Consider the following 25,212-nt stretch of genomic DNA (forward strand, 5'->3'; position numbering starts at 1 on the left):
AATATCATTTATTCAACAAATGTTACAGGTCAGTAATCCTCCTTACAAACATGACAAACACATTTATTTCAGCTTGGAATCAGATCAGTCTGTTTAAATTCTTGCTCTACTACCTCCCAGGTAGTTTTTCGACTACTTGCTTAAAATTTCTGAAACAAAATCCTCTGACATAAAATGAGAATAAGAACCCAGATTGTTTTCCAAAGATGTTATGAAGATTAAATGAGCTCATGAGGGCTTCATACATACTGCATGCCCTCAAAATGGTAGCTACTATTATCATTCAGGGTTTTGTTCTTTTTTAAATGTAAGTATCAAACAATATGTTAAAAGTTAAAAATGTATCCAATCATTTGAATGGCCTGTCCATATAACTTTCGGCTTCTCAAAATTTGTTGATTATCTACCATGTGCTAAACCTTATGAGAAAAACAAAACAAAACAAAACAAAACTCAGTTGTGGTTAGTCATAAAGACAAACTCTCTATAAAATTGATTTTTTCACTTTCATCTGAAGATATTACATGTACACAACTGTTAAGACATTATTTCAATCCACATAGCTTCCTACCTTGTCTATGGCTATCCCTTCCTGAGGGATAGCTTCACAGGGTCAAGAAGGCTGAACACCTTCTCTTATCATCATCCACTTATTTCAAATGATTTCATCCATTTTTCCAAAAGTACCATAAAAATAGCATCATTTTAGAACTGTCTATACATTCCTTGATACACCAAAGATAGCATTAGGATGCCATCGATGTACCATCATTAAATGAGGAGGTGGTGGCGACTGTATTTTAATGTAGCCAAATCATGCTCCAGTGAAATTTTTAATATATGATGATAGTAACTATGTAACACTGGGAACAATCATAAAAAAACAGATCATATTTCAAGCAGCTTTTCTTAATTCAAAGGAGGGAAAAAAGAGATAGATATGGACAATACAGGAAGAAAGAGAACACCTATATTCATAAAAAATTCTTTTATAATTTCCTCTTAAGAGAATTGTCTGAATAGACAGTTTTCCAAAGAAGACATAAAAATGGCCAAAGGCACATGAAAAGATGCTCAACATAACTATCAGGGAAATGGAAAGAAAAATTTCCATGAGCTATGATTTCACACCTGTTATTAATAGAATGGTTATAACCAAAAAGACACAAAATAAGTGTGAGTGAGGATATAGGAAAAGGAGAACAAATATCTGTGCTCTGTCAGTTGGAATATAAATTGGAAAACAGAATAGAAGCAACACAAAAATTTTTACAAAGATCTACCATATTAGCCAGCAATTCTTTTGGGGCATTTATGCCAAGAAAATAAAAATACTAAAGCTAAAGATATATATGCACTCTCATGTTCACTCCAGCACTGTTTACAATAGCCAAGATAAGGAAACAACTTAAGTGTGCAGTAAGAGATAAACAAATTTTAAAACGTGTCACATACACTAGAATATTTTTCAGACCAAAAAAAAAAAAATTGAGTGTGATTTGTTGCCACACAAAAAAGTGTTGCCATTTGCGACAACGTGGACAGAACTTAAAGATATTATGCTAACTGAAATAAGTCAGAAAGAGAAAGACAGATACCACATGATCTCACTTATATGTGGAATCTAAAAGCAAAAAACTAAAACAAACCAAAAAGAAAAAAAAAGCACATGGATATAGTGAACAAGTTGGTGGTTGCCCGAGGTGCAGCAGTCAGGAGGAGTGAGTAATAGGGTTAAAAGGTTCAAAATTTCAATTATAAAATTACTAGATCATGGGGAAGAGATGCACAACATGGTTACTATGGTAAATAATACTGTATTGCATATTTGAAAGTAGCTAGGAGAGTAGACCTTGAAAGTTCTCACAAGAAAAAAACTTTCCCACAAGAAAAAAACTTTCCCACAAGAAAAAAATGCTTGCAAATATGCATGGTGAACAAATGCTGACTTACTGTGGTGATAATTTTGCAATACATACAATAACAAATCATTAAACTATACACCTGAAACTATTAAAATGTTATAGCAATTATGGTATATCACTTATACCTCAAAAGAAAGAGAATAATGTACCTATTGGATTCTTTCTACTTTGTTCATGAACTGAATTTTAAAAGGGAGAAAAAGTAATGTTACAGAACAATATGATTGTGGTTGCTAAAATAGTAAGATATATAATTAGATTTTTATTTTTAAGCACAAGTTGGCAATGACCTGGCAAATATATGAATAGCAAAGTCATAAATAAGGAAAAAGACACTTCTCCGCAGATGAGGCAGTGTTAAGCCTCAGGTGGGTTAATGGGATTAGCTCCAGCAGGCAGCAAATCCCATGAGATAGAATTTATCTTCCATCTATTTTCAGTTCATCCAGCTGGTACAGAGCAGTTCTTTTTCCTGTCACTCCATTGTTGTCATCTGTCTTAGGTTCAGTTTTCAAATTTAAACCATCTATTACATCTTTGTTACAGGAAAGCTTAAACAAAGTGCATTTGTATAAGAGATGCAGACAAAAATTTAAGAATACTCCATTAGATGACTATCATCAATCTTTGCTTTTACAGAAAACTTATAGGAATTAAGCCAAAATTATACTGAAATGACAGAATGAGTTATGACTATAAGAATTTGTCTCAAGAAGATGATATATACATATATAAATATAGTTATAACTGATTCGCATTGTTGTATGGCAGAAACCAACACAACATTTTAAAGGAACTATCCTCCATTTAATTAGTTTAAATTTTTTTTAATATTAAAAAAGATTTTTAAAAATTTTCCTCATGGGATATTCTATGTTTATTCCATTGGTACTGTCATTGTTTAAGCATTTTTAATAAAACAAATGAGAGTTTGTTACACATCAGTCTCATCACTTAACAAGGTTACATTACCGAATCAGGTCCATTTACCTGACGAGCAACAAGCCACACACTGTTGCAGCAAAGGACATGTTTATTCACAAAGCAGCCAAGTGAGGAAATGAAAGAACAAATCTCTAATCCGCGTCCCTGATGATAATGGACCCTAGATATTTATGGGATCGAGCTGAGGCATGGGGAACATAAGGAAAAGTGATTAGAGATAAGAAAAAGGTGAGTTAATTATTGTTACGGTTGAGTTCTCAGCCCTCTGATATCAAAAGGTCACCGAGCAGACATTGGTGCATGCCCTGTTGGAGGATTGGTGGTCCTAACCAGTTTTAGCTCCAATTAGATACAGCTGACTCCAAGTTCCCAGAAAGTAACTCGGGCAAAACGTATTGTTCAGGCTCTGTGACACTTCAAGGACATGCAACAGTTTCATAGCAATGATTAAAGTGAGCTTGATCACTGCAGGCAGGTTACAGGTGTAACCTGTAATTACAGGTGTGATGAATTTCACTGATGATTACCCTTGGTTTCAGTCATCTCTAAGTTTCTGGTTGCTGTTATATGACTACAAAATAGTCCACTCAACGACTAACTCTATTAATACCAAGACAAAGTAGAAGACACATAAGATAATGATTCCATTGTACTATGGGACATATAGAATGACACTATATTTGGCATTTCTTTGAAAGGGATATTAAAAACAAGAAGGAAAGAGAAGAGCAATGAAAGACAGGCAGGAAGCACCAAAACACCATCCCCACCACACATACACACACACAAACACGCAAGAAAAAAAAAAACAACAAAACACTTTTTACTCATCATTCACTCATTTCAACAACTTTGCCAAGGGCTACCCTCAATCTAAATGGTGAAACTTTAGAATGATCTTATATTTCAAAGTCTTACAAAAAAATTACTTGCTTTGAAAATGTTTTTCCCGTGTTTGAGAAAATCTGTATACTAAGCATATTCTCCAAGTGTTGGTTTGAGTCAGGATTTCTGCTTCTAATAAAACGCTCATTTAATATATTTGGTTTGATATGCCTATCTCATGGGTGGCGTGTGTGACTATGTGTAAGAAAGAGACACAGATACAGACAGATAGACACAAACAGAGACAGAGAGAGAGAGAACTTGCTGATTCATGTAAATTATGACATACATTTGTAATGTCAGAGCTTTTCATACTCTGGATAGTTCAAATCACTGAGCCTTTATCTTGAGGGGAAAAAAGAAAAGAACACAGAGAGACTTATCATGTCAGGGCTGCTAATTCTGTTTCTTAAAAAGTTGACCAGGCTTCTAGTCTTTGAAAAGGCAACTGGGACAACCATGTACTCAGTGCAGTCAGAATAGATCTAAACTTTCCTATGGTTTACTCATCCTCTCCTTCACACAGCAAACTGCTGCAGAATAGAGAAAGGGAAGAGGCCTGGGAGGGAGGACCACGTTTACAAAGGTCCATAAACAAGAAAAAATAAAAATATCGAAGGAGTTCAAGCTGACTATAGCATGAAATATAAAGAGGAATGGCAAAAGATAAAGTTAGACCTGTAACCGAAGACCAGATAATAAAGGGCTTTGAAAGTGAAAGTGAAGTCACTCAGTGGTGTCTGACTCTTTGCGACCCCATGGACTGTAGCCTATCAGGCTCCTCTGTCCATGGGATTTTCCAGGCAAGAGTGTTGGAGTGGATTGCCATTTCCTTCTCCAGGGCATCTTCCCGACCCAGGAATCGCACCTGGGTCTCCCACATTTCAGGAAGACGCTTTACCATCTGAGCCACCAGGGAAGCCCGATAAAGGGCCTTAGTGAAAGTGAAAAGTGTTAGTCTCTCAGTCATGGCTGACTCTTTGCCACCCCATGGACTGTAGCCCACCAGGCTCCTCTGTCCATGGGATTTTTCCAGGCAAGAATACTGGAGTGGGTTGCTATTGCCTTCTCCAGGAGATCTTCCCAACCCAGGGATTGAACCAGCATGTCTTATGCCTCCTGCATTAGCAAGCAGATTCTTTAACACTAGCACCACTTTTGAAGCCCAAAGGGCCTTATGGGTCATGTTAAGATGATTAGATTTTATTCTCAGGTTAATGGAGAATCCTTGAAAGATCTAAAGCAGGGCTATGATTTACCTTATAGTTAGGTCATTCCTTTGTCTCAAGTGAGAAATGGATTTGAAAGACTAAAAGAACAGAGATCAGTTAGAAAACAGTGTCATTAATGAGATAAAAGATAATGGTGGACTCAACTAAATAGTTGAGATGGATGTGGAGATGGATGTCAACTAGTATAGATGAATGTCAGGTGAATAGAAACAAAAGCTATTAGGGAAGACTTTAACTAGACTTGTTAATTAACTGGTTTGGGGGAATAAGGACAGTACAACATACCACGTGGAAACACAGGAAAGGAGATTGACTCAGAGATGTTAAAGGGAGAGAGAGAGATGGTCTCTAAACAGCTTTTGTTATGCAAACTGTCAACCTCAGGTCTGGTTTATACGTTGATGGGTTTTAAAAGTTGGGAATCAAAAATGCTTTTAAAATCATTTTGTACAAAATAAACTATACCTAAAATATTACTAGCAAAGTCTTATTTTTAAACATAAAACTTTAAATCAGAGATCCTAAAGCAATTTATCAGTAGTTGATATGCCAGAAAGAGTTGGTCCATACAGTGGTTTTTAAAAGTTATTTGCTAACTTCAAAAATCAGGAAATTATACACACACACACACACACACATTTTTAGCTTCTCTATAGAATTGGAAGATCTGCAAGCCTGGGCCATCATACTCACATAGTAAAAATTGGTTGGATTTGGTTAACAGAGCACATACTCTCCAGCTTTTTAGAATCACATTCGCTACTTAATTGATTAAGCTCTGGAAAGATGGTGAAGGTCAGGGAAGCCCGGCATGCTGTAGTCCATGGGGTCGCAAAGAGTCAGACACGACTGAACGACTGAACAACAGCTTTCTCACCAGAATAAAGGCCTTTTGTTAGTTACTAGAGATCATCTTTATACTTCATTTATCTATTTTTACCTACATAGGCTCTAAGGCATTTGAGTAATTTTTTAGTGACATTCTGGTTTCAGGAGAAAATCAGTTACGTGACAGAAACATACTAGGAAATATTGAAAGAAACATATTGAAGGACATGAGCAAGTTAATCGAATAATAATCCAATGTACCATCAGTTAAAGAGTAATCACAAGGTATATATTTAGTTTGGTGCCATGTCACTTTGTACCAATTAGGTCTTATAACTAAAACAAATGTTTTCAATAAAAAAAAAAAATTAAAATTTCAGCTCAAAATTTTAAATTTCTCAAAACTAATCCAAAATAAGCATCAGCTATTCATTATCTAAATATCTCATCTGGATTTTCTTCAGATATAATTTTTTAAGCTGATTAAGGAAAAAAGAATATAATATCCAGAGTAAAAGCAGAAACACTTGCTATGTTATATTATACTAGGAAAACACCTTAATATATGTATCAACACTATTTTCAATTAAATATAATAAGCAAATACTATTCTCAGATTATGAAAAGGAACTGCTAGGATAATTGTTCTAGAAGAATCTACAATTAAAGATGAAACTTCATAATGCTTTATTTTGGCAATATTTCACTGCCACAGAAAAGCAGTTCCCTCATGTTACATTCAATAATTAGGAGATGATATGCAAATAGTAATACTCTCCACAAAAAAATTCTATAAATCCAAGTCTTAATCAGAATATGAAACTGTTAATTTTCTCTAATAATAATGTAGAAAATCAATTAAACTTCAGATTGAAAAAAAAAAAAAACCACATCCAATATACAGTGAAAGCATACGTATTTAACTATAGGAAAATGACATCCATTTAAAAATTAATTTTAAAGGTAACTATACAAAGGAATTTTCAAAATTCATTTATTTTTTTAATTGAAGTAAGTTGATTTGCAATGTTGTGTTAGTTTCTGGTATATGGCAAAGTGATTCTGTTTTATATTCAGCTTTCTTTTTCATATTCTTACCATTATGGTTATTATAGCACATTGAACACAGTTCCCTGTGCCATACAGCAGGATGTTGTTGTTTATTTATGTTAGTTTGTGTCTGGTAATCCCAAACTCCTTATTTAGCTCTCCTCCCTACCTCTTTTCCATTTGGTAACCATAACTCTGTTTTCTATGTCTGTGAGTCTGTTTTATAAATAAGTTCATCTGCATCTTATTTTAGATTTCACATAAATGTGATATCATACGATATTTGTTTTTCTCTATATTACTTACTTCACTTAGTATGATAATCTCTAGATCTTCCATATTGCGGTTAATGGCATTAATTTATTCTTTTTATGACTGAGTAGTATTCCATTGTATATACATATATCACACCTTCTTTATCCATTCATCTGTTGATGAACATTTAGGTTGCTTCCATGTCTTCACTACTGTAAATAGTGCTGCATTTAACATTGGGGTACATGTATCTTTTTGAAGTATAGTTTTGCCTGGATGTATGCCCAGGGGTCGGAGAAAGCAATGGCAACCCACTCCAGTACTCTTGCCTGGAAAATCCCATGAGCAGAGGAGCCTGGTAGGCTGCAGTCCATGGGGTCGCTAAGAAGTAGGACACAACTGAGCGACTTCACTTTCACTTTTCACTTTCATGCATTGGTGAAGGAAATGGCAACCCACTCCAGTGTTCTTGCCTGGAGAATCCCAGGGATGGGGTAGCCTGGTGGGCTGCCATCCATGAGGTCGCACAGAGTTGGACACGACTGAAGCGACTTAGCAGCAACAGCATGCCCAGGGGTGGGACTGCTGGATGATATGGCAGCTCTATTTTAAATTTTGTAAGGAACCTGCATAGTGCTGTATGAATTTACATTCCCACTAACAGTGTAAAGAGATCCCTTTTCTCCATACCCTTTCCAGCATTTGTTATTTGTAGAGTTTCTAGCGATGGTCATTCTGACTGGTGTGAGGTGGTACCTCATTGTAGTTTCAAATTGCATTTATTTTTTAATAACCTGAGAAACAATTTGAAAGTTGTAATCATATTGTTAAATATTAGGCTTTCAAATTAATTCATTTCTTGATTTTTTTCTCAAATTTAATAATGAAATTGCTATTCTTTGGATGTATAACAACATTACAGAAATGACAAGTTTGACTTTGGTTCCCATTAATCACTAAAATATACCTTTTATAATTTTCCCTTAACTTTTATAGAGTGAAAAATTTATAGAAATTTAGCAAAAACAGAACTGTATATCATAGAGGTTGTTCCAAATTATATATACCTCTGATTTTAAGCAAAGTAATATAAAAAATAAGCCACTTTTATTAGAAAACAGTATACCAGTCAATTTTTATCATTTTTATTCAGTGAACACTTTCATAGGAAGCCTTTCAAATTAATCCAAAGGAAAAACAACTCTTGGTTAATAAAGTAGAATTATCAGGTAGGACTAAAGTGTCTACAAACAGAAGGTGAGCTACTGGGCACTGATGCTGCCGCTGCTGCTGCTGCATCACTTCAGTCGTGTCCGACTCTGTGCGACCCCATAGATGGCAGCCCATCAGGCTCCACTGTCCTGGGATTCTCCAGGCAAGAACACTGGAGCAGGTTGCCATTTCCTTCTCCCATGCATGAAAGTGAAAAGTGAAAGTGAAGTCTCTCAGTCGTGTCCGACTCTTAGCGACCCCATGGACTGCAGCCTACCAGGCTCCTCTGTCCATGAGATTTTCCAGGCAAGAATACTGGAGTAGGGTGCCATTGCCTTCTCCGACTGGGCACTGATGTCCAACTATTAATTTCCTTTCTTTCCAGAGGGGAAAAAAATAGCATCTCCAGGAAGGTAATATTTCCTTTCATAAATACAGCAGTGGGTTAAAAGGGGTAGATGCATAACTGACAATCAGATATCAGATGATATCTGACTATAGACTATATTTAAAATATAACTACTAAATACCATTAAATAAGCAAAAATAAGATTGCTATCAGAGTACTAACAAGAAGCAATGTCAATATTTTAGAGGCACTTGCTCCAGCACTGTAACATTTATAGTTCTAGTAAGAGAAAACAAATGGAGACAGTAAAGAAAGTATGACCACTAAAATGTAGTTTTGTTTGCCAATGTAGATGAGTATGAAAATCAGTAATAAATGTTCTATGGCATTCTGGTAGCAAAAGAGGTACATGGTTCAACCTGTTATTTTTATCTCTATTCACATTTTAAGGTACTTCTTTTGCTCTCTTCTACTCCAAATTTCTTTCTTCTCATCTCTTTTCTCTTTGCTGCTGCTGCTGCTGCTAAGTTGCTTCAGTCGTGTCCGACTCTGTGCAACCCCATAAACGGCAGCCCACCAGGCTCCCCCATCCCTGGGATTCTCCAGGCAAGAACACTGGAGTGGGTTGCCATTTCCTTCTCCAATGCATTTAAGTGAAAAGTGAAAGTGAAGCCGCTGAGCCGTGTCCGACTCTTAGAGACCCCACGGACTTCAGCCTACCAGGCTCCTCCGTCCATGGGATTTTCCAGGCAAGAGTACTGGAGTGGGGTGCCATTGCCTTCTCCGCAGACAACATTAAACCACTTACCAATTTGGTTCCACAAACAAAATTTCATCACTAAATACTATTCTATTCAATTTAAACTTTGCTTCACAGCCTTTATGGTTTTCCTCCATCATTTCTTGGATTCTCACAAATTTCTTCTCCAAATGGCTTCTCTACTTCGGCTACTGATTTGTCTTATAAATATTGACTGCAAACCTGTAATATTTATCACTAAAGTATCTGATATAAAAACTGCCCCTTCAAAGGATTATAGCCTACCAGAGTGACAAATAAGCATTATAAAATATGCTACTTACTGATTATAATGCAAACACTTTCAAAGAATTGTAACTTTGTAGTTACTACTTGTCTAACTCTGTGTAAAAGATTTAAGATACAACAGTTTACTTTATCCTCAAGGTAGATTAATTTTGTTCACATTTTTAAAGTAAGAAAAACTAAGATTGCTTTAGATCACACAACCAGTATATGATTGAACAGAACTTAAAGCAATGTTTGACTCCAAGCCTACATTTTTAAGTTACATGTTATAAAAGAAGAATGGCATGAACCCAACAGAAAAGGACTGCCCTTTGATTTTACTGTGTTCATATCATCTTCTATGCCTTAGAATACTTCTTTCTTCCCTACCAGATAGAACTTTTCTGAAAAGTTCTTTTCCTTTAGCACTTATTCCAAACTCACCTCATGATGGCCTCCTGATTAATAATGCTTCATTCTCATTGCTCCCTTAGAGTCATTATTTCTGAAATCTACTTATAAATTTGAACTAATTTGTAAATATACTTTATAAGTAACATCAGAGATGAATATTCTATGGCCGCAACTAAATATTAATACCCTTGGAGGCACTAGTTTCCAAGCACTAGGTACACTAGCTTCATTTTACATAGTGTAGTAACTTACAAATGATGACTTATAAATCTTCTGTGAGTACAAATTAATAAAAAAGTAATATTACTAAGTAAAAAGCAGTACCATTATTTTCCAAATTGACTCTATTCTTTAGAGCAGTTGATAACAAAACATACACATGATCAAAAAAAGGCATTTAAGCAATTTTGAAGAAACAATAAGCAGTAACATGAAAGAAAACATATTATTTTATGAAGAAAAGAGCCACAAATTTGAAGTAGCATCAATGCTATATAGATAATTTGATCTATTCATGTGTACAACTCATTTTAATTTTCCTATAAAATATTATTTGGTAACTAATAAGAAATCAATATACCAATAGCCAAACAAGTAAGAACATAGATAAGCTCAATTAAATCCATGGGCATAAATGAATATATGCATTCCATATTAGATTCCATATTGAGCTGGAAACTTTATATTACAGTTGATAATATACTGTAGATATTTTGCATATGGCTCTTCACATGACTATCTTTCTCTTATGAAACTTAAATACTGGTAGTTATCATTATCTTGCTCAAGACTATGATTAAGACAGTAGCATCTGGAGTACCTCCACAGCCATCAAATCTAGAAATAATATATATCTTCAATTTTGAAAATTATAATACAAATATAATACTCAAAAATATAGATCATTATTTTATAAATGTAGTGGTGTGACAAATTCATTATCTTAATAATCAGCAGCAGAAAATGAATTATTGATGTCTCAGGATGAAAACAGGACCAGAGGTTCTAGTACAATAGGTTCCAGTACAGACAAAATGATAGCTAAACTTTGCACTAGTAATAATCAAAATTTCAAAGGTGAGTGGGTAGAGAGGAGAAGAGAAAAGATAGACATCAGCAAGACAACTAGGTAGGCATAAGGCTAAAGAAAGTGGTAAAATAAAAATCTGATACTGGAGTAATAAAAGGACTTTTAAAGACAGGGACATCTCCTGTTTTATGTGAAACTGTTTGTATTCTACATTGTGATGCTGTCCCTACAAACTCACATATTTAATGAAAGGAAATCTCATATGCCTTTTGTGAGTGGATTTTGTAAATAAAGCTAAGTTTCACATCTGGGTCAACACAGCAGAGAGTAAACTTAGCGGACACAAGATGACAAGAGGATCTCTAAAGTAAATTTTATTCAATAAAAACCAAGAGCCCATAGAAAACAATATGACAATATGAAACACCTCTTTCATCCCACCCCTACAGCTGACCTTCCCAATATTAAAAAATATCCTAAGGAATATTAAAATTTATATGAAATTAGAAACATGCTTATTAAAAATAAATAAAATAATTAATTGTGTAGAATTGACCACCCATAAGTAAATAAGGAGATAAAGAAGCACATAGATGCTTGTAACAGAATGAATAATCTAGAAACAGATGGAGGTATATAAGATATCAGCCTATCACTGGAATTCAAGTTTATATTCTGGCACCACACATCTTTGTACAAAGAAATTGTAGGCTTTCACTTCAATGAAATAACAGAGTGAGACTTACATTATTACCTTAAACAACAAGAAAACTAGAATAAACATATGAAAATACTGTTTTCAGACACTGAACGACAAGTACCACTGGACTATGACTTCTGAGAAAAGGGAAACGAGAGATAAGCCTTATGGCTATCCCAGTTTGTTCTTGGAGGCAGTTTCTAAGAGGTAGTTTGGAAGAAGCCAAAGAGCTGTCTCACTAGGTTGGGGAAATAGAGACTGGAAGTTGGAAAGGAATTACGGAAGAGAATACCAAGGACACCACTACTGCCCTGATAGAGAAAGCTCTAAATACCTGCATGGAGGTCTATTCTGGGCGTTAGGTGCCTACTGATATGCCCTACGTGAGTGGATACCACTTGAGGCCAAGGAAAGAATTACTGGAAAACAGTAGAATAGCACTACTCAGAGCTCACAGTGGGAGAAGGACTTGTACCATTTAGAATGGAGAGACAATCAAAGAACACCTGGGACATTTAGAAGAGACTCCAGTGGGTCATGCCTTAGTGAAAACAACAGAGGAAAGAAAGGCATATTCTCTACAAAAGAGAAAGATGAGAATTACAGCCAACTTCTCATAAGAATCTGAAAGACAGAAGACAATGGCAGTCACTTTAAAACACTGAAATAAAACAACAAGAAAAAGAGAGAGTTGTTTGCCAGCACATAAGAAACATGAAAGAATACGAAAGTTTTTAAAGTAGAGGTGGTGGTGGTGGTGGTGGTGGTGGTTTACTCGCTAAGTCGTGTCTGACTCTTGAGAGCCCATGGACTGTATGCAGCCTACCAGGCTACTCTGTCCATGAGATTCTCCAAGCAAGAATACTGGAGTGGGTTGCCATTTCCTTCTCCAAAAGTAGAGGTAAAATGATGTAAATGGGAATTTGCACAAGAGATAAATTGTTATGAAAATGGTAAATACATGGTAAATATAGAGTATAATATTTCTCATTTTCACCACTTATAAATAATAATCGTTTTAAGGCAAAAATAAGTGCATCATTGTAAAATTTATAACAAATGGAAAGGTAAAATTATAAAAGTAAGAAAACTAGGAAGGGAGGGGGAAATGCAAGTGTGCTGTTAGAAGATTCTTACATTTTTACATGAAGTGGCATAACAGTATTTGATGGTGAACTGATATGTTAAAAATCATGTTGTAGGCTTTGGCATAACCACTAAACAAATAAAACAAAAAGGCCCAGATGGGAATAATACTAAAAGTAAAATGGAATCATAAAATATATTCACTTTATCTAAAAGAAAAAAAGGGAGGAAAGTAAAAAATTAGAAAAAGAGAAAAAGAAAAGAAATATCAAGACAGTTGATATAAACATAGAAACAAAAACATAGACTATAAATGACTTGAACAATCTAAAAGGTAGAGATCATATAAAAACTAAACACCATTGAACAAACAAAATTACTTTAAATATGAAGCCATATAGACTAAAAGTAAAATAGTAGGGAAAGAAATGGCATGCAAACACTACTCAGAAGAAAGCTTAAACAGCTACATTAAGATCATAATAGAAGATTTGAGAGCAATGGATAATATCAGAGTAAAACTGATAAACTTCCAGATAGATATCACCAATATCAGGAATGAAATAGTGGATACCACTCAGACTATACACAAAGTAAAAGTCTGAGTAAAGACTATTAGGAATAATTAATGCCAATAAATTTAATAACAACAAAATAAAAAAAATTCTTTGAAAGATGTGATTCAACATGAAGTAAATAACCCAAATAACCCTTATCAAAGATAGAAATTAGACTCAATTTTAAAACCTTTCCAAAACAAAATTTCAAGCCAAGATAAGATCACTGAAACTTCCACCAAATATTTAAGTAAAAAAAAAAAAATCAATTCTATATAAATTCTTTCAGAAAATAGGAAGATGAGAGAACATTTCTCAACTCACATAATATGGTAAACATCATCTTGATCCAAAACCAAGCAAGGACATTACAAGAAAATAAAACTACAGATCAGTGTCTCTTATGATCTCTTAGACATGAAAACAATCCATAACAAATGGCTCAGACAGTAAAGAATCTGCCTCCACTGCAGGAGACACAGATTCGATCCCTGGGTCAGAAAGATTCCTCTGGAGAAGGGAATGGCTACCCACTCCATTATTTTGCCTGGAGAATTCCATAGACAGAGGAGCCTGGTGGGCTACAGTCCATGGGGGTCATAAAGAATCAGACATGACTGAGCAACTAATACATTCACTTCACTTTCATATTTGAATTATTTATGTATAAAAATAAGATTTTTTTTAAAGAACTATTTACAATATAATTTCAAACTGAGCAAGAAAAAGTAAATTTGGAAGTTTTCTAGAAGTTTAAAAATGTGCTATAGGTGGTTATAGTAATTAGTGTCTGTACAAAATTCCATCAACAATATTTTTTAAGCATCAGACTAAAATTCTAGGAAAATACCCTAAGGATTTCTTTCCCAAGTGAATGTTATTTAGTGAAGTGAAGTGAAGTTGCTCAGTCGTGTCCGACCCTTTGTGACCCCATGGACTGCAGCCTGCCAGGCTCCTCTGTCCATGGGATTTTCCAGGCAACAATACTGGAGTGGGCTGCCATTTCCTTCTCCAGGGCATCTTCCCAACCCAGGGATCAAACCCAGGTCTCCCACATTGTAGGCAGATGCTTTTACCATCTGAGCCACCAGGGAAGTCCCGAATGTTATTTAAGGACCTAATAAACAGAGCCCCTCTGTTATACTTACCTCTAGTGTTTTAAATTATGTTATATCTCCAATATATACATTATATTATATCTCCAAAGAATCTGCCTGCAATGCAGGAGACCTGAGTTAGATCCCCAAGTTGGGAAGATCGCTTGGCAAATGGAACAGCAACCCACTCCAGTATTCTTGCCTGGAGAATCCCATGGACAGAGGAGCTTGGTGGGGTCCATGGGGTCACAAAAAGTCAGACACGACTGAGCAACTAACACCACTATGCTACTGTATCTCCAATAGAAGACAACAGAGGCTTTCATCTTTTTTCTTTGGAAATTATTTTCTGCCAGGTTTTCAGAAAATAAAGTAGTGGCATTATGACTTGCATCTTTTTGTGAAAGATAGATAACCTTGAGAATTAAACCTTCTCTAGCATTTTCTTGATCTTCACTAACCATGATCAAGGTAGCATAGTCTTATCTGCAAATTACTAAAAATAATCAGCTCTGAGAAGTGACCTTGGATGAAGCAGTATTAAATTGGCCAGGAAATTTTTTTGAGGCATCATTGTTATTAACTCACAATTTTTTCATTTCACTCTGCCACTGATGCTTGGCAGGTTATAATTTTTCATTTTTGCACTTGGATGAAACTCAGTGAAGTAGAGTTTATAGAGATAGTAGAGGAGAATTTTTACAAAGGGATTTTCCCCATCACTCCATAATATTAGGTTACAAAATGGATCTCTATTTGAGACAACTCACCAGCTGAAGATACATAATCAGACTTTAAGATAACAATAATGACCACACTATATTTTAAGTTTTTTTTTTTTTAATGCTACCTTTTGTATACAGAGTTGCTGTTATGACTAATTTATATACTTGGAAATATTTTGATTAGAGATGGCTTGGGCTGATTTTCTTTTTGACAACTTCATGCCTTCATGAGATGGTTTGACAGGTTTAGAGAAAAAGTCTGTGAAAATAGTAAAAACTTCTTCTTTATGGGCTTCCCTGATAGCTCAATTGGTAAAGAATCCACCAGCAATGCAGGAAACTCTGGTTCGATTCCTGGGTCAGGAAGATCCACTGGAGAAGCGATAGGCTACCCACTATTATAGGCTGCCCACTCCAGTATTTGGGGGCTTCCCTTCTGGCTTAGCTGTTAAAGAATCCACCTGCAATGCAGGAGACCTGGGTTCAATCTCCTGGGCTGGGAAGATCTCCTGGAGAAGGGAAAAGTTACCCACTCCAGTATTCTGGCCTGGAGAATCCCATGGCCTATAGTTAAAAAAAGAACAATAAAAGGTTCTTTAAACTCTATAGTACTTGGCAACTTAAAGAAGTTTCACACATTATTGCATATAATTCTATAATAAACCTTCTTCCCCTAACTTTGTATTGTCCCCCCTTCCTGTCCCTTATACTGATAATCACTACTTTGTTATCTATACTAGAAAACACTTCTTTATAGAGATATCCAGTACATAGATGAGAAATAGATTTATACCACTACTATTGAATGGAGCAGAGAAGGCAATGGCACCCCACTCCAGTACTCTTGCCTGGAAAATCCCATGGAGAGAGAAGCCTGGTAGGCTGCAGTCCACGGGGTCTCTACGAGTTGGATACGACTGAGCAACTTCACTTTCACTTTTCACTTTCATGCATTGGAGAAGGAAATGGCAACCCACTCCAGTGTTCTTGTCTGGAGAATCCCAGGGACGGGGGAGCCTGGTGGGCTGCCGCCAGCGGGGTCACACAGAGTCGAACACGACTGAAGTGACTTAGCAGCAGCAGCAGCAGTGAATGGAGAGTTGTTCTCAGGTAGGTAGCACCTATTTTCAGTGCATTTTTCCTCCTTTATCTCCATAAGATCAGCCCCAATGCCAACAATATAGTAATTATAACTTATATCCATATTCTTTCAGAATCCCCTTTCAGCATGCTACTTACTAATAGCTTATGGTAAACACAAAATCAGTATAAGTTGTCATTTCCTTCAGTAAACAAGGAAACAAAACTCATTTTAAAAATAAAAGATATATTATAATAGAGGGTACAGCAAGTCAAGAACAAATTTAGGTTTGGAAATATTCTCAGAACAGGAGACAGGGTTTAAATAAGTAATTAGAGTGGACTCTTGGAGACCAGTATCCTCTAGCTTGAAAAAACTAAGTGCCACTTGAGTCACCAAGTGATTAACTTTATCCTGATTTCATTATTAGTATTGAATTGCATCAAGGATAATATCAAGTTGGAATACCAAACTAGGGACAACTTCTTGCTAGGAACAACATTAAGTGTTGTAACTTCCATAAATTTTCTAGGTATGTCATCCCCTGTGTATTATCCCCATATTATTTTAAATAAAAATTAATATTAAAATGCTGCTGCCCCCTCAGAACATCTGACTTTATATCTTGGATCTAACTGTGGAATAAAATATTTTATTCCCATAAATAAAACTTGTGACCCCACAAGAGACTGACTCAGACTTGCCCGTGAGTGTCTAGGAGTCTTCAGCAGAGACGTGGGTTGGCAGTGGCCTGCTCCAGGTTTGGGGGCACTGCAGTGCATGGAACAGTTTGAAGGAGGTCGCCATTATCTTCATTACCTCCACCATAGTTTGGCTTCAGGTCAAATAACAAGAAGGAAACCATAGCCCTGCCCATCAACAGAAAATTGGATTAAAGATATACTGAGCATGGCCCCACCCATGAGAACAAGACCCAGTTTCCCCCTCAGTCAATCTCTCCCATCAGGAAGTTTCCATGAGCCTCTTATCCTTCTCCATCAAAGACTGAAAACCACAATCACAGAAAACTAACCAATCTGATCACACAGACCACAGCCATGTCTAACTCAATGAAACTACAAGCCATGCCATGTAGAGCTACCCAAGACAGATGGGTCATGGTATAGAGTTCTGACAAAACATGGTCCACTGGAGAAAGGAATGGCAAACCACTTCAGTATTCTTGCCTTGAGAACCCCATCAACAGCATGAAAAGGCAAAAGAAAGGACACTGAAAGAAGAACTCCCCCGGTAGATAGGTGCCCAAAATGCTACTGGAGATCAGTGAAGAAATAACTCCAGAAAGAATGAAGAGAAGGAACCAAAGCAAAAACAACACACAGTTGTGAATGTGACTGGTGATGGAAGTAAAAGTCAGATGCTGTAAAGAGCAATATTGCATAGGAATCTGGAATGTTAGGTCCATGAATCAAAACAAATTGGAAGTGGTCAAACAGGAGATGGCAAGAGTGAACATCGACATTTTAGGAATCAATGAACTAAAATGGACTGGAATGGGTGAATTTAATTCAGATGACCATTATGTCTACTGTGGGCAAGAATCACTTAGAAGAAATGAAGTAGTACTCATAGTCAACAAAAGAGTCCGAAATGCAGTACTTGGATGCAATCTCAAAAATGACTGAATGATCTCTGTTCATTTCCAAGGCAAACCATTCAATATCACAGTAATCCAAGTACATAACCCAACCAGTAAAGCTGAAGAAGCTGAAACTGAATGGTTCCATGAAGACCTATAAGACCTTCTAGAACTAACACACAAAAAAAGATGTCCTTTTCATTACAGGGGACTGGAAAGGAAAAGTAGGAAGTCAAGAGATATGTGGAGTAACAGTGGAGTAACAGTCAAGTTTGGCCTTGGAGTACAAAACAAAGCAGGTCAAAGGCTAACAGAGTTTTGCCAAGAGAACGCACTGGTCATAGCAAACACCCTCTTACAACAACACAAGAGATGACTCTACAGATGGACATCACCAGATGGTGAATATTGAAATCAGATTGATTATATTCTTTGCAGCCAAAGATGGAGAAGCTCTATACAGTCAGCAAAAACAAGACCAGGAGGTGACTGTAGCTCAGATAATGACCTCCTTACTGCCAAATTTAGACGTAAACTGAAGTAGGGAAAACTACTAGGCCATTCAGGAATGACCTAAATCAAATCCCTTATGATTATACAGTGGAAGTGAGAAATAGATTCAAGGGATTAGATTTCATAGAGTGCCTGAAGAACTATGGACAGAAGTTCATGACACTGTACAGGAGGCAGTGATGTACAAGAAAAAGAAATGTGAAAATGCAGTGATGTACAAGAAAAAGAAATGCGAAAAGGCAAAATATCCTAGGAGAACTGACAAATAGCTAAGAAAACAAAAGACATGAAAGGCAAAGGAGAAAAGGAAAGATATACCCATTTGAATACACAGTTCCAAAGAATAGCAAGGAGAGAGAGATAAGAAAGCCTTCCTCAGTGATCAACGCAAAGAAATAGAGGAAAACAATAGAATGGGAAAGACTAGAGATCTCTTCAAGAAAATCAGAGATACCAAGGGAACATTTCATGCAAAGATGGGCTCGATAAAGGACAGAAATGGTATGGACCTAACAGAAGCAGAAGATATTAAGAAGAGGTGGCAAGAATACACAGAAGAACTGTACAAAAAAGATCTTCACGACCCAGATAATCACAATGGTGTGATCACTGACCTAGAGCCAGACATCCTGGAATGTGAAGTTAAGTGGGCCTTAGAAAGCATCACTATGAACAAAGCTAGTGGAGGTGATGGAATTCCAGTGGAGCTATTCCAAATCCTGAAAGATGATGCTGTGAAAGTGCTGCACTCAATATGCCAGCAAATTTGGAAACCTCAGCAGTGGCCACAGGACTGGAAAAGGTCAGCTTTCATTCCAATCCCAAAGAAAGGCAATGCCAAAGAATGCTCGAACTACCGCGCAATTGTACTCCTCTCACACGCTAGTAAAAGTAATGCTCAAAATTCTCCAAGCCAGGCTTCAGCAATATGTGAACCGCGAACTCCCAGATGTTCAAGCTGGTTTTAGAAAAGGCAGAGGAACCAGAGATCAAATTGCCAACATCTGCTGGATCATTGAAAAAGCAAGAAATTTCCAGAAAAACATCTACTTCTACTTTATTGAATACACCAAAGCCTTTGACTGTGTGGATCACAACTGGAAAATTCTTCAAGAGATGGAAATACCAGACCACCTGACCTGCCTCCTGAGAAATCTCTATGCAGGTCAAGAAGCAACAGTTAGAACTGGACATGGAACAACAGATTGGGTCCAAATCGGGAAAGGAATATTTCAAGGATGTATATTGTCACCCTGCGTATTTACCTTGTATGTAGAGTACAACATCAGAAATACCAGGTTGGAGGAAGCACAAGCTGGAATCAAGATTGCCAAGAGAAATATCAGGAGAAATATCAATAACCTCAGATATGCAGATGACACCACACTTATGGCAGAAAGCAGAGAAGAACTAAAGAGCCTCTTGATGAAAGTGAAAGAGAAGAGTGAAAAAGTTGGCTTAAAGCTCAACATTCAGAAAACTAAGACCATGGCATCTGGTCCCATCACTTCATTGTAAATAAACGGGAAAACAATGGAAACAGTGACAGACTGTATTTTGGGGGGCTCCAAAATCACTGCAGATGGTGATTGCAGCCATGAAATTAAAAGACACTTACTCCTTAAAAGGAAAGTTATGACCAACCTAGAGAGCATATTCAAAAGCAGAGACATTACTTTGCCAACAAATGTACATCTAGTCAAAGCTATGGTTTTTCCAGTAGTCATCTATGGTTGTTAGAGTTGGACTATAAAGAATGCTGAGCACTGAAGAATTGATGCTTTTGAACTGTGGGGTTGGAGAAGACTCTTGAGAATCCCTTGGACTGCAAGGAGATCCAACCAGTCCATCCTAAAGGAAATCAGTCCTGAATATTCATTGGAAAGGAATGATCCTCAATCTGAAACTCCAATACTTTGGCCACCTGATGCAAAGAACTGACTCATTTGAAAAGACTCTAATGCTGGGAAAGATTGAAGGAGTGAGGAGAAGGGGAAAACAGAGGATGAGATGGTTGAGTGGCATCACTGACTCGATGGACATGATTTTGAGTAAGCTCCAGGAGTTGGTGATGGACAGGGAAGCCTGGCGTGCTGTAGTCCATGGGGTTGCAAAGAGTCGGACATGACTGAGTGACTGAAGTGAACTGAACTAAACTAAATACACTATTTAACCATAGAACATTATGAATACTTCATAACACAACGTTTTTATCAATAGGACTTTGATTTTTTTTGTCCAACTGCTGCCAAAATATGTAAATTGACAGTAGAGCTGCATCATAAAGAAATTATTTTGCGTGACTACAGTACTTCGATTTGCACAGATCGGATAGTTTTGCAGCTTAGAGTACGTAACATTTTGTTTTAACTGAAGTTCATGAATAATATGCAGAAATGAGATTAACACACCAAGGCAAAGAGGGGCCTTCTAAACTTTTTAAAAGGAGTATGGGCAAAAATGATAAATCATATATCATCTTTTTATTAATCTGTATCCTATACATCACACATTACAGTTTTAAGAATATGATTAAGATAGTTATTTTAATACAAATAATAAAAGCAAAAGAAGAAAGATAATAAAAACATTTTTAAACATAGTACTCAAATGAATTTTTAGAGTCTCAAAGTATTTTTCTGTAATAAATACTAAATTAACGACAAATAGACTGTAAGCCAACATATTTTTTTTTTCTATCAAATAGAAAAAATGGGACCAAGCAAGTCCCATTTGAACCAAAAGTTGGAGTAATTTGGTTTGTTCCTCTACAAAAACTGGTAATACAGAAAAAGCAAGTAAGCTCAGATTTGCTATGCATTAAGGAAACAGCATTTGGTGCAGAAGCTACAGAGAAACTTAGCATTAAAATTTCCTACTTTTCAGAAATACTACCAAGAGTCATTATGTATAAAAGAAATTCAATGTATGGCTGAGTCCCTTTGCTGTTCACCTGAAACTATCACAACATTGTTAATCAGCTATACCCCAATACAAAACAAAAAGTTTAAAAAAAAAATCAAAAAAAGGAAAAGAGGGTAGGGGATGAGGATTTGGAAATGATATGGTTTACAACTTCAGACTGGATGCTGCTGCTGCTGCTAAGTTACTTCAGTCATGTCCAACTCTGTGCGACCCCACAGACGGCAGCCCACCAGGCTCCCCGATCCCTGGGATTCTCCAGGCAAGAACACTGGAGTGGGTTGCCATTTCCTTCTCCAATGCATGAAAGTGAAAAGTGAAAGTGAAGTTGCTCAGTTGTGTCTGACTCTTCACCACCCCATGGACTGCAGCCTACCAGGCTCCTCCATCTATGGACTTTCCAGGCAAGAGTACTGGCGTGGGGTGTCATTGCCTCCTCCATCAGACTGGATGGGATATAATTAAATTTCTTATAACTATCTCATAATGTTTACAAAACTTAAAAAAAAAAATACTCGTCTTGAAAGTAGGAAGGAGTTTGGAGACAGAGAGAGAGAGACAGTGAGAAATGTGGCAACTGCACAAAGGAGAACCTTGGAAAAAGTGAAGGAATTTAAAGGTATTCAAGAATGTTTTACCACTTTGTTTCCCCATGAAACTGCAGTGACATAAACATTAATCATCAGTTAAAAAAAAGAGAAATTCAATAAAATGTTTATCACTTCCAAAGTTTCATTTGTTTAAAATTGCATTATTAAAATAGCATTTCTAGTATTAAGTATAAATCTCAGCTACGCATTTAAGTTTTAAATAGTCAAATTATTAAATTAACATTCAAAGAAGGCATTTTGAAGGACCATAAATATCATCAGGAAACATATAGAGTTTGGATAATTACATTTTTTAATCAATAAGGTAAAAGAGCCACATTACCAAAAATAAATAGTCTGTCCCTTAAGACAAATGTTTATTTGGTAACTTCTTTTTTTGTCTTTTGTTTTGATCATTAAGATAATAAAACAGAAAATATAAATAGGTAATTTATGGTTAGGTGCTCTTAAAAAAAAGAAAACACACACACATATATCAAGAACTACATGAAGTACCTGGAAAATTCTCATGAAAATGGAGAAACATAGCAGAAATTTTTGGTAGTGAGGCACGCTACCTGGGAGCTGGACACACTGGTCTCACGTCCTACATGTGTTCACTGCTCTACAACTTTTGGCTTCAACTTCTGAGAATCTGACTGACTAAGCAGAGTCAATAGTTCCTTCCTATTTCCCTTGCTTCTGAATTGACCATCCTATTTTTCTTGCTCTGTCAATGTTTTCTGAACATACAAAAACACCAAGACTATTTTTTATTCACATCAAGTTTGTTATATTTGCCTCAGAAACATATTTAGAAAAGTTTAACATGTCACTGAGAACTTTTAAAAGGTTTTACTTTCTCCAAGTAACAGGTTCCCCCATTCAAAACTGTAAAATATAACGTAAATACTTGCCAATAATTAATATTAAACATAAAAATGATTGACTAATGAAAACTATAGTTGAGAAAAAAGCTTTGAGATAATTTAATAACCACAAATAATGTGTATTAAAACACTATGTCAGTTTGTAATATCATAATGTATCTATTAAATGAATATGCTGCTGTTCAAGGGGTAGAAGTACTTCAGGCAGTTAGGATACCAGGATAATTTTGAGCATTTAAAAAAAATTTTTTAAAGAATTACAAGAATGTAAATTTTATATCAATTAAAACCATTATGTTTTATAACAAAATAATAAATATTAATTTAGACCAATGTTCTTTAAGCATAGTAAATGTGAAATTTAGAGTGCATATACTTTGTAAACAGATAATGCATTTCAGTTAAGAGGAGATTTCACACTGGCATGGGAAAGGGATGGAAAGGAAACACTGATCTTAACCACACATAATAGTCTTCTGCTCTGCTTCCAGAGGAGAAATGAGTAACTTTCCCTCAAGGTTCTCTGATTTTCTTCTTAACCTATTACACATAAAACTAAACAAAGGGAAAAAAAACTGAATATGATCATAAGATATGTCTTATATGAGCAATCTCTAATTGTAAAAATGTAATGATTCCTTTAAAAACAAAGAATAAAATTAAAACTAAATTAAGTAAAACAGATGAAAGAATAAAGAATAGAAATCAATAAAGCATAAAATAGAAGAAATCAATGAAATAAAAAAATTATTTGAAATAATCAGAAAAAAATAAATGAACTTCTATCCAGACTGATTGAAAAAAAAAAAAAAAAGAGAGAGAAGATAAACATTACCAAAATTTTGGCCAGTAGAATCTAACAATATATAATGATCAAGTGAGATTTATCCATGTATCCCAAGAATGCAAGTTTGGATTAACATTCAAATAGTAATTAATATAATTTACTGTATTAGCAGATTGAAAGAAAAAAAAAAAAAGACCATTTCAATGGATGCAGAAAAATAATTTGATTGGGAATGAAGAATTAAAACTGCCTTAGTAAATTATCTTATAGAATATGATCACCTATATAGATAATTCAATGGAATCTACCAAAAAATGCTACTAGAAATAAATGAGTTTACAAAGCAGTGAAATCCAACACTGATATACAATCCATGAAAATTAATTGTATTTCTGAATAATAACAATGAATTATCAAAAAATTCAAATTTAGAAAAAATGCATTTAAAAGCAGATAAAAACATGAAATATTTAGAGGTACATCTGACAAAATCTGTGCAAGACTTAAAGTCAAAACTACAAAACACACTGAGAGAAATTAAATATATATGTAAACAGAGAGACATAATTTGTTCACATGTCAGAGAATGCAATAGTGTTAAGATGTCATTTCTCCCCAAACTGATACAAAGATCAAACACATCCCAAACAAAATCCCAGCGGGGATTTGAAAACTAATTCTAAAAGTCAAGCAGAAATGCAAAGAATCTAAAATAATCAAAACAACTGTGTGTGCCATTTCTAGGGCTAACTCTACTAGGTTAAAAGACTTCTTATACAGTTGCTGCTGCTGCTGCTAAGTTGCTTCAGTCCTGTCCGACTCTGTGCGACCCCATAGACGGCAGCCCACCAGGCTCCCCCGTCCCCGGGATTCTCCAGGCAAGAACACTGGAGTGGGTTGCCATTTCCTTCTCCAATGCATGAAAGTAAAAAGTGAAAGTGAAGTCGCGCAGTCGTGTCTGACTCTTCGCGAACCATGGACTGCAGCCTACCAGGCTCCTCCATCCATGGGATTTTCCAGGCAAGAGTACTGCCGTCTTATACAGTTAGAAATCAAAAAAGAGGAGTAACGGCTAAGAGGCAAAAAGATTACGAGAAAAAAAACAGGCTTTCCAAAAAGAGACATATATGGACAACTGATTTTTTTTTACAAAGGAATAAAGACAATTGGGTGGGAAAAGGACAGTCTTTTTAATAACTGATGCTGCAACAACTACCCGCTCCAGTACTCTTGCCTGGAAAATCCCACGGACGGAGGGGCCTGGTAGGCTGCAGTCCATGGTGTCGCTGAGGGTCGGACAGGACTGAGCGACTTCACTTTCACTTTTCACTTTCATGCATTGGAGAAGGAAATGGCAACCCACTCCAGTGTTCTTGCCCGGAGAATCCCAGGGACGGGGAGCCTGGTGGGCTACCCTCTATGGGGTCGCACAGAGTCGGATACGACTGAAGCAACTTAGCAGCAGCAGCTGCAACAACTGAAAATCAATATGCAAACAAAAGAAAAAGAAAG

The 25,212-nt window shown here is 36.0% G+C and overlaps 1 protein-coding gene across 3 annotated transcripts in view; it reads right to left on the minus strand.

Annotated features, from left to right (window-relative positions):
* NAALADL2 (N-acetylated alpha-linked acidic dipeptidase like 2) overlaps positions 1 to 25,212 on the minus strand; it is a 1,624,416-nt gene that overhangs the window by 1,490,626 nt on the left and 108,578 nt on the right. Inside the window, exon 1 of one of the 3 annotated variants that reach the window (XM_025283251.3) lies at positions 2,916 to 2,939. The exons of the other annotated variants lie outside the window; for them this stretch is intronic. The gene's annotated coding sequence lies outside the window, so the exon portion shown is untranslated. Of the gene's footprint in view, positions 1 to 2,915; positions 2,940 to 25,212 lie in introns of those variants that run through there. 3 annotated transcript variants of the gene reach the window in all.

This window comes from Bubalus bubalis, chromosome 1 (assembly GCF_019923935.1).
Source record: "Bubalus bubalis isolate 160015118507 breed Murrah chromosome 1, NDDB_SH_1, whole genome shotgun sequence".
Lineage (NCBI taxonomy): Eukaryota > Metazoa > Chordata > Mammalia > Artiodactyla > Bovidae > Bubalus > Bubalus bubalis.